The 6,119-nt window shown below is 43.6% G+C and overlaps 1 protein-coding gene across 1 annotated transcript in view; it reads right to left on the bottom strand.

Moving 5' to 3' along the window:
- The window catches only part of KCMF1 (potassium channel modulatory factor 1), a gene marked incomplete at its 5' end in the record, with an annotated part of 18,267 nt that overhangs the window by 10,147 nt on the left and 2,001 nt on the right, over nt 1-6,119 (bottom strand). The gene's annotated exons all lie outside the window — the stretch shown is intronic.

Genomic DNA, 6,119 nt, shown 5'->3' with positions numbered 1-6,119 from the left:
AAGGCTTTAAAACCCCAGCAGCTCGGAGGAGGTCTCTCTCTCTCTCTTGGACTTCTGGACTTCACGAAGAGAGGGGAGCTCCCACGAACCTGCTCTGCCGCCGACCCCAGGCCTGCTGGGCCCAACAAGCCGAGGCCTAAAGGCCGGCATCCCCTGGATCACCTGAGAGCTCCTGGGCAGCAGCATGTAGGGCGTCCTCCCACGAACCAACCTGCCGACCAGCCAGGCCGAGAGCAGCCTGAGACAAGCCGAGAGCCTGAAGGCCTGCATCCCCCAGATCACCTGAGAGCTGCACGCTGTGAGCTATTCCTGCCGTGAGTCTGGGGTGAACAGCGGGTGAAATACTCGAACTCCCTCCTGTTGCTTTGTGAAGGGAGTTCTCTGCTGTTGCTTCGTGAAGGGAGTTCTCTAGGTGATCGGCTGCTCACGCACAGGGCGGGACTCCTTCCCCCCTTCCCTCCTTTGCCGCGGACAGAACTTCACTTTTTTTTTATCCGCCCAGGAGCGCAGCTGCACGAAGCCCTAAGGCCAAGCATCACTCTTATATTCGCTGTTGGCTGCCTGCCCAGAGATTGACCTTGGACGAGACAGCCTGCTGCAGAACTTTAAGTCCTCTCTTCTCCATTTTTTTCCTTTAGGTTGTAACTATATGCATATATATAGAGAGAGAATATAGTCGTATGTATGAATCTATTGTTTATTAAAAGTTTGTTTCAGTTTCCGAATGCAAACCGAGGTGTGAATTTCTTCCTTCCCCTTTTTAAAACCCTTCTGCCTCTGATAAGGCAGACGGAATCGTTACGGTAATTCAAGGGGTGGGTACCTCGGACCCTCAACCCGTAACAGGAGCTCAAAAGATCGTCGTCATCATCAAGAACGCCTATATAATAGCACACACACCTGTCTTACTCTTACAGAGGTGAGGGCAAGGTCTTCCAATATGTTGACTGTAAAATCTCAGATGTATTTGACAGCAACTGCTACATCTTTAATGCCACTTTAATTTTAGTAGTCAGATCTGAGCAGAAAATGAGGCATTTTATAATCTTTTTGTTATAATCTCTTCCCCTTTATTTTCAACGTTCAGCATTTCTCTTCACAGAACTTCTCAGATTTTTCACCACTATAGAAGCCATACAAGCAGACATACTACAGAGCGAGACATCTTACTACAGCCTAATCTAAAAAATACTCAACTGTGCCAACATATCATACAGCTACCCTGCAAGGACACAGGAATGGATGTATATTGGACAGATGTTTCTGAAGTCCACAAACTTCTTTACAAGCTGCTTAATATTCAAGAACATGTTTCATACCAACAGGAGACAACGACTTCAGAGCAGTCTTTTTTCATTTAAAATACTCTGAGGAAGCAGACATGATAACATGAGAAAAACGTGCTTCTGAAAGCAGCAAAGCAAAAGAAAGTTTGTTTTTTAGCAGGCAAGTTATGGCGTTACGAACTCTGCATATTTGCCAGAAAAGAAGAGAGACAGTCCTCATAAAAACATGAACAAAGAAAAAGTTATAAAGAACAATGAGAAGGAGGTAATCTAATTATCCTAACCCTAATTCTAAACATGAACTACACTTGCAACAACTCTCTCATTAGGAAAAGTTACTGAAGCATTGTTACATAAAAATTTAGTGAAGCATAAGCTCTGGCAAAATAACAACAAAGACTGCAGGACTGATTAAGCATGACACAGCTAAAAATCACTGTTAGAACATGCAGGAACAAACAGTGCAGATGAAAGTAAAACACTGACAGAAATTTGTTCCTGTTAGAAAAATCATCACATTACTCTGAATGATGCCTGAAAGACAACTATGAAGTCCTAAGTCAATCATGCTCACAGAGTACCTGCCAGCTTCCAGAACTGTGCTTATATTACTGCTACCTCCCTATTTACGTACAAGATAACCACTTTAAGTGTCAGTTTTTCTTTAGCCTCAACAAGAGACACTGGAATCTTGAAGAAGGAAACAGGAACCATTCAGATTTTCTCAGATATTTGAGTACTGCACAAAAAGCTCTCCACCATTTTATCAGCAACATACCAATGATCTGGGCTTAACAGTTCATGTACAAGGAGATTAGTTAGTTACTGCTTTGCTTAACGTAAGAAAGTTGCAATGCAATGTACTAGTAGAAAAATTGTGTCTCTGTTCTGAAATGAGATTCAAAGATGACATTTGATGACATTTCCTAAAATTGCAATGGTAGCTGACTTCTAGTAGAAAGCTACATTTTTTTGGAACAGTCGACTGACCTGAAATTCCACACCGACAATAATGATCATCATACTCACAGCCAGAGTCTTCTACACTTGCCTCACAATGCTTACCATTACCCTCTTTGGACATTTACTAATGAAGAAATACTGGTAATTACTGAGATTTTAGAGTTCACCAAAATCATATGATTTATTCTTTTTAGTGTGTAACCTTAAAACTTAAATCAATCACAAAACTTATGACTATCCTCACAGACACCAGTATAATTTTCAGTTAAAGTACCCAGAATTAGAACCCTCATCTCTGAGGAAATACCATCAAATTTTTCTCCTGGAGTTCCTCTGCAAGGCCTCAACATTCTGGGATGCCTCTCCAAAGTGCCTGTATATTTATGCACGCAGTATGGGGAATAATTGTTACGAGTTAGAGATCTGTGTGCATTTGCAGGGCTATGATCTCTTGGATTCACAGAGACATGGTGGAATGACTCCTGTAACTGGAGTACTGCAATGGAGGGATACAGGCTTTTTAGAAAGAAGAGGAAAGGGGCTCTCTAGAAGAAGGCGGCAAGCTTGTCCTTTTTCTGAGAGAGCAGCTGGAGTGCATGAAACTCTGCCTGGGGATGAAAGAAGAGCTGATTGAGAACTTACGGGTTGGCATTAAAGAGAAGACAGGCAAAGGAGAAATAGCAGGTGTCTACTATAGGCCACCTGACCAGGAAGAGCAAATGGATTAGGCCCTCTACAGACATCTAGGAGCTGTCTCCCAATTACAGGCCCTGGTCCTCATGGGGGACGTCACCCCACTATCTCCTGGAGGGACAACAAAGTATGACAGCAATCCAGGAGCTTTGCAGAGCGCACTGATGATAATTTCCTCCTCCAGGTGGCAGAGGAGACAATGATGAGAGGTGCTCTGCTGGACTTCATACTCACAAACAAGGAGGGGCTCATTCGGGATGTGAAGGACAAAGGTGCCCTTGGCAGCAGTGACTTGAATGCAGGACCCTGAGGGCACAGAGTAAGATGAAAAACAAGCTCACAAGCCTGGACTTCAGAAGCAGCTAATCTTGGACACCATTTCCAGGCACATTAAAGACAAGAAAACCAAGAGTAGTCAGCATGACAGGTCACAGAATTGTTTTGGTTGGAAGCGACCTTTGAGATCATTGAGTCCAACCATTTGCCCTGCACTGCCAGGTCTGGGAGGAAAAGACATGCTTGACCTACTGATAAACTTTTAATGATGAAGTGACTGGCCTGAGATGATAGGAGAACAGTGGATATCATCTACCTGGACTTCAGGCCTCTGATGCTGTCTCCATAGGATCCTCACAGACAAGCTGTTTATGCACAAGCTGGATAAGCAGACATGGAGGTGGAATGAAAACTGGCTTAATGACTGGGCTCAGGGAGTGGTGGTGGTGAGTGGGCATTTTGTTGATGACACAAAACTGGGAGGAGCGGCTGGTAAGCCAGAGAGCCATGCTGCCATTCAGAGGGATCTCCAACAGGCTGGAGAAGTGGGCCAACAGAAACGACATGAAGTTCAACAGGGGAAGTGCAAAGACCTGCACCAGGGGAGAAACAACCCTAGGCATCAGCACCTGCCAAAGGCCACCCAGCTAGAAAGCACTTTGCAGAAAAGGGGCCTGGGAATCCCAGTGGCGCGGGGGGGGGGGTTGGTGAGTGGGCATTTTGTTGATGACACAAAACTGGGAGGAGCGGCTGGTAAGCCAGAGAGCCATGCTGCCATTCAGAGGGATCTCCAACAGGCTGGAGAAGTGGGCCAACAGAAACGACATGAAGTTCAACAGGGGAAGTGCAAAGACCTGCACCAGGGGAGAAACAACCCTAGGCATCAGCACCTGCCAAAGGCCACCCAGCTAGAAAGCACTTTGCAGAAAAGGGGCCTGGGAATCCCAGTGGACCATGAGCCAGCAAAGTGCCCCTGCATGAAATAAAACTAATGTTGTCCTGGGTTGCATTAGAAAGAACGTTGCAGCAGGTAGAGTGGTGATCCTTTGTCTCAATACAGTACCCATTAGGCCACACCTGGAGTGCTGGGTCCAGTTCTAGGCTCCACATACTAGAGAGGGTCCAGCTAAGGGCTACAAGGATGATTACAGGACCACAGCATCTCTCCTATGATGAAAGGCTGAGAAACCCGGAACTGTTCAGCCCACAGAAGACAGCAGGCTTTGAGGGTGGATCTTATGAAGGTACATACCTGAATGGAAGGTGAAAAGAAGTCAGAGGCAGGCTCTTTTCAGTGGTGTCCACTGACAGGATCAGAGCACTAGCACAAGTTGCCCAGAGAGGCTGTGGAGCCTCTACCCTGAGAGATATTAAAAAGCCATCTGGACATGGTCCTGGGCATTCAGCTCTAGGGTGACCCTACCTGAGCAGGGGGTTGGCTATGGTGACAACCAGAGGTCCCTTCTTCAGTCAGTCTGAGATTCCTGCCTGCAAGTACCTAACATTGCTGTGTGTATCAATGCCAAATACCTGAGAAAGATTAGCAGGAAGTAAACTTCTTGCCTGCATCACTTTGATCATAAAAATGACAAAATTTAATGGATCAAAAATTCTTTGACTTATTTGAAAAAACCGAGAGCAGAGATGGAGGCTCTAAAATAAAAGTGATTCCATCCTTGTAAACTTTCCTTAAGGATTTAAAAATAAATATCCAAAACAAAACACATCTTTGGACAGGCAGAGATACTACAAAGACTACAAGCTCAGTATCTGAAACAGAAAGAATTAATTGAAAGCCTAAGACCACAAACATTCAGCATCCATCTACTTACCCCTTTAGTTATGTTGTAGCCTTTCACTATCTACAGTAAGACTGAAGTACCCAGGTAGTTTTATGTGCATTCAGAGTAAACATTTATCACAAAAGCTAGGTTCAAAACTCAGCATAAACATATACAATCTTATTCAAATATTAAAATATTACACTTTATCATTGTTTGGAACAAAGATATACCAACATTGCAGACTCTAGAAAAGGAAAAACCTTCTTTTTTTTTTTTTTTAAATATACACACAACTCTTGCAGGAATCAGTGGAGTAGCAGGTGTCTAGAACCAGAAATTTAGTCTTTAGGTACAGAGCTCTAGGTATCACAGCCACAAGTAAGGATGTGTCATTAAAAACCTGGAATCTTACCATTCTGTGTCAGGAGTGTATCACTGACATCAAGTGGTGCAAATCAGAATTGCAATAATAAGCCATCAAAGAAAATCATCCAAACATGGAACTTTCAATGGCTGATGCTCTGTTTCAAAGTTCCAAAGTTACACTCAAGGAAATGATAAAAATTGCACTGTGCCACTAAGTTAAATTGTGATCCTTCAGTGCAACTGATTGTGAACTGTTTCACCTCATATGTTTTTAAGAAATACCAGAACACCTTTCAGACTCAAAAGGTTGGACAAATCAGCTCGCCTATCACTCCTTTCCACAAGATCCTTAACAGACTGGGAGAGGAGAGGTTCATTCTCTTCCACAAAATTCCTTGGAAGTTAAGAAAACTAGATTAGAATAGATAACCTATTTATAATTAATTTCTGTACAATGTATTAGTGATGAGTAATACACTTCAAGCATTCACATTTTTATAGGTATCTACGGTACAAAAGTTAACCAGACAAGAGCACCCTGGATGTCATGCTGCTAACTTAGTTTCTTCTACTCCCAAAGACAATCAGGATAGGAGAGTTAACCACTGACATTAAAGTATTTCTGTTGACACTTGTTTACAGCGTGTTTTTAACTATGTCAAGTGCGCTAATGGTTAGGGACGGGGCGGGGGGGGGGAGGGGGAACCCTGCTTTAAAAGCAATGGTTTCCAATGACAACTTCCACTCGATA

This window comes from Buceros rhinoceros, unplaced genomic scaffold, assembly GCF_000710305.1.
Source record: "Buceros rhinoceros silvestris isolate BGI_N320 unplaced genomic scaffold, ASM71030v1 scaffold8833, whole genome shotgun sequence".
Classification (NCBI taxonomy): domain Eukaryota; kingdom Metazoa; phylum Chordata; class Aves; order Bucerotiformes; family Bucerotidae; genus Buceros; species Buceros rhinoceros.
This window is presented reverse-complemented; position numbering and strand designations above follow the sequence as displayed.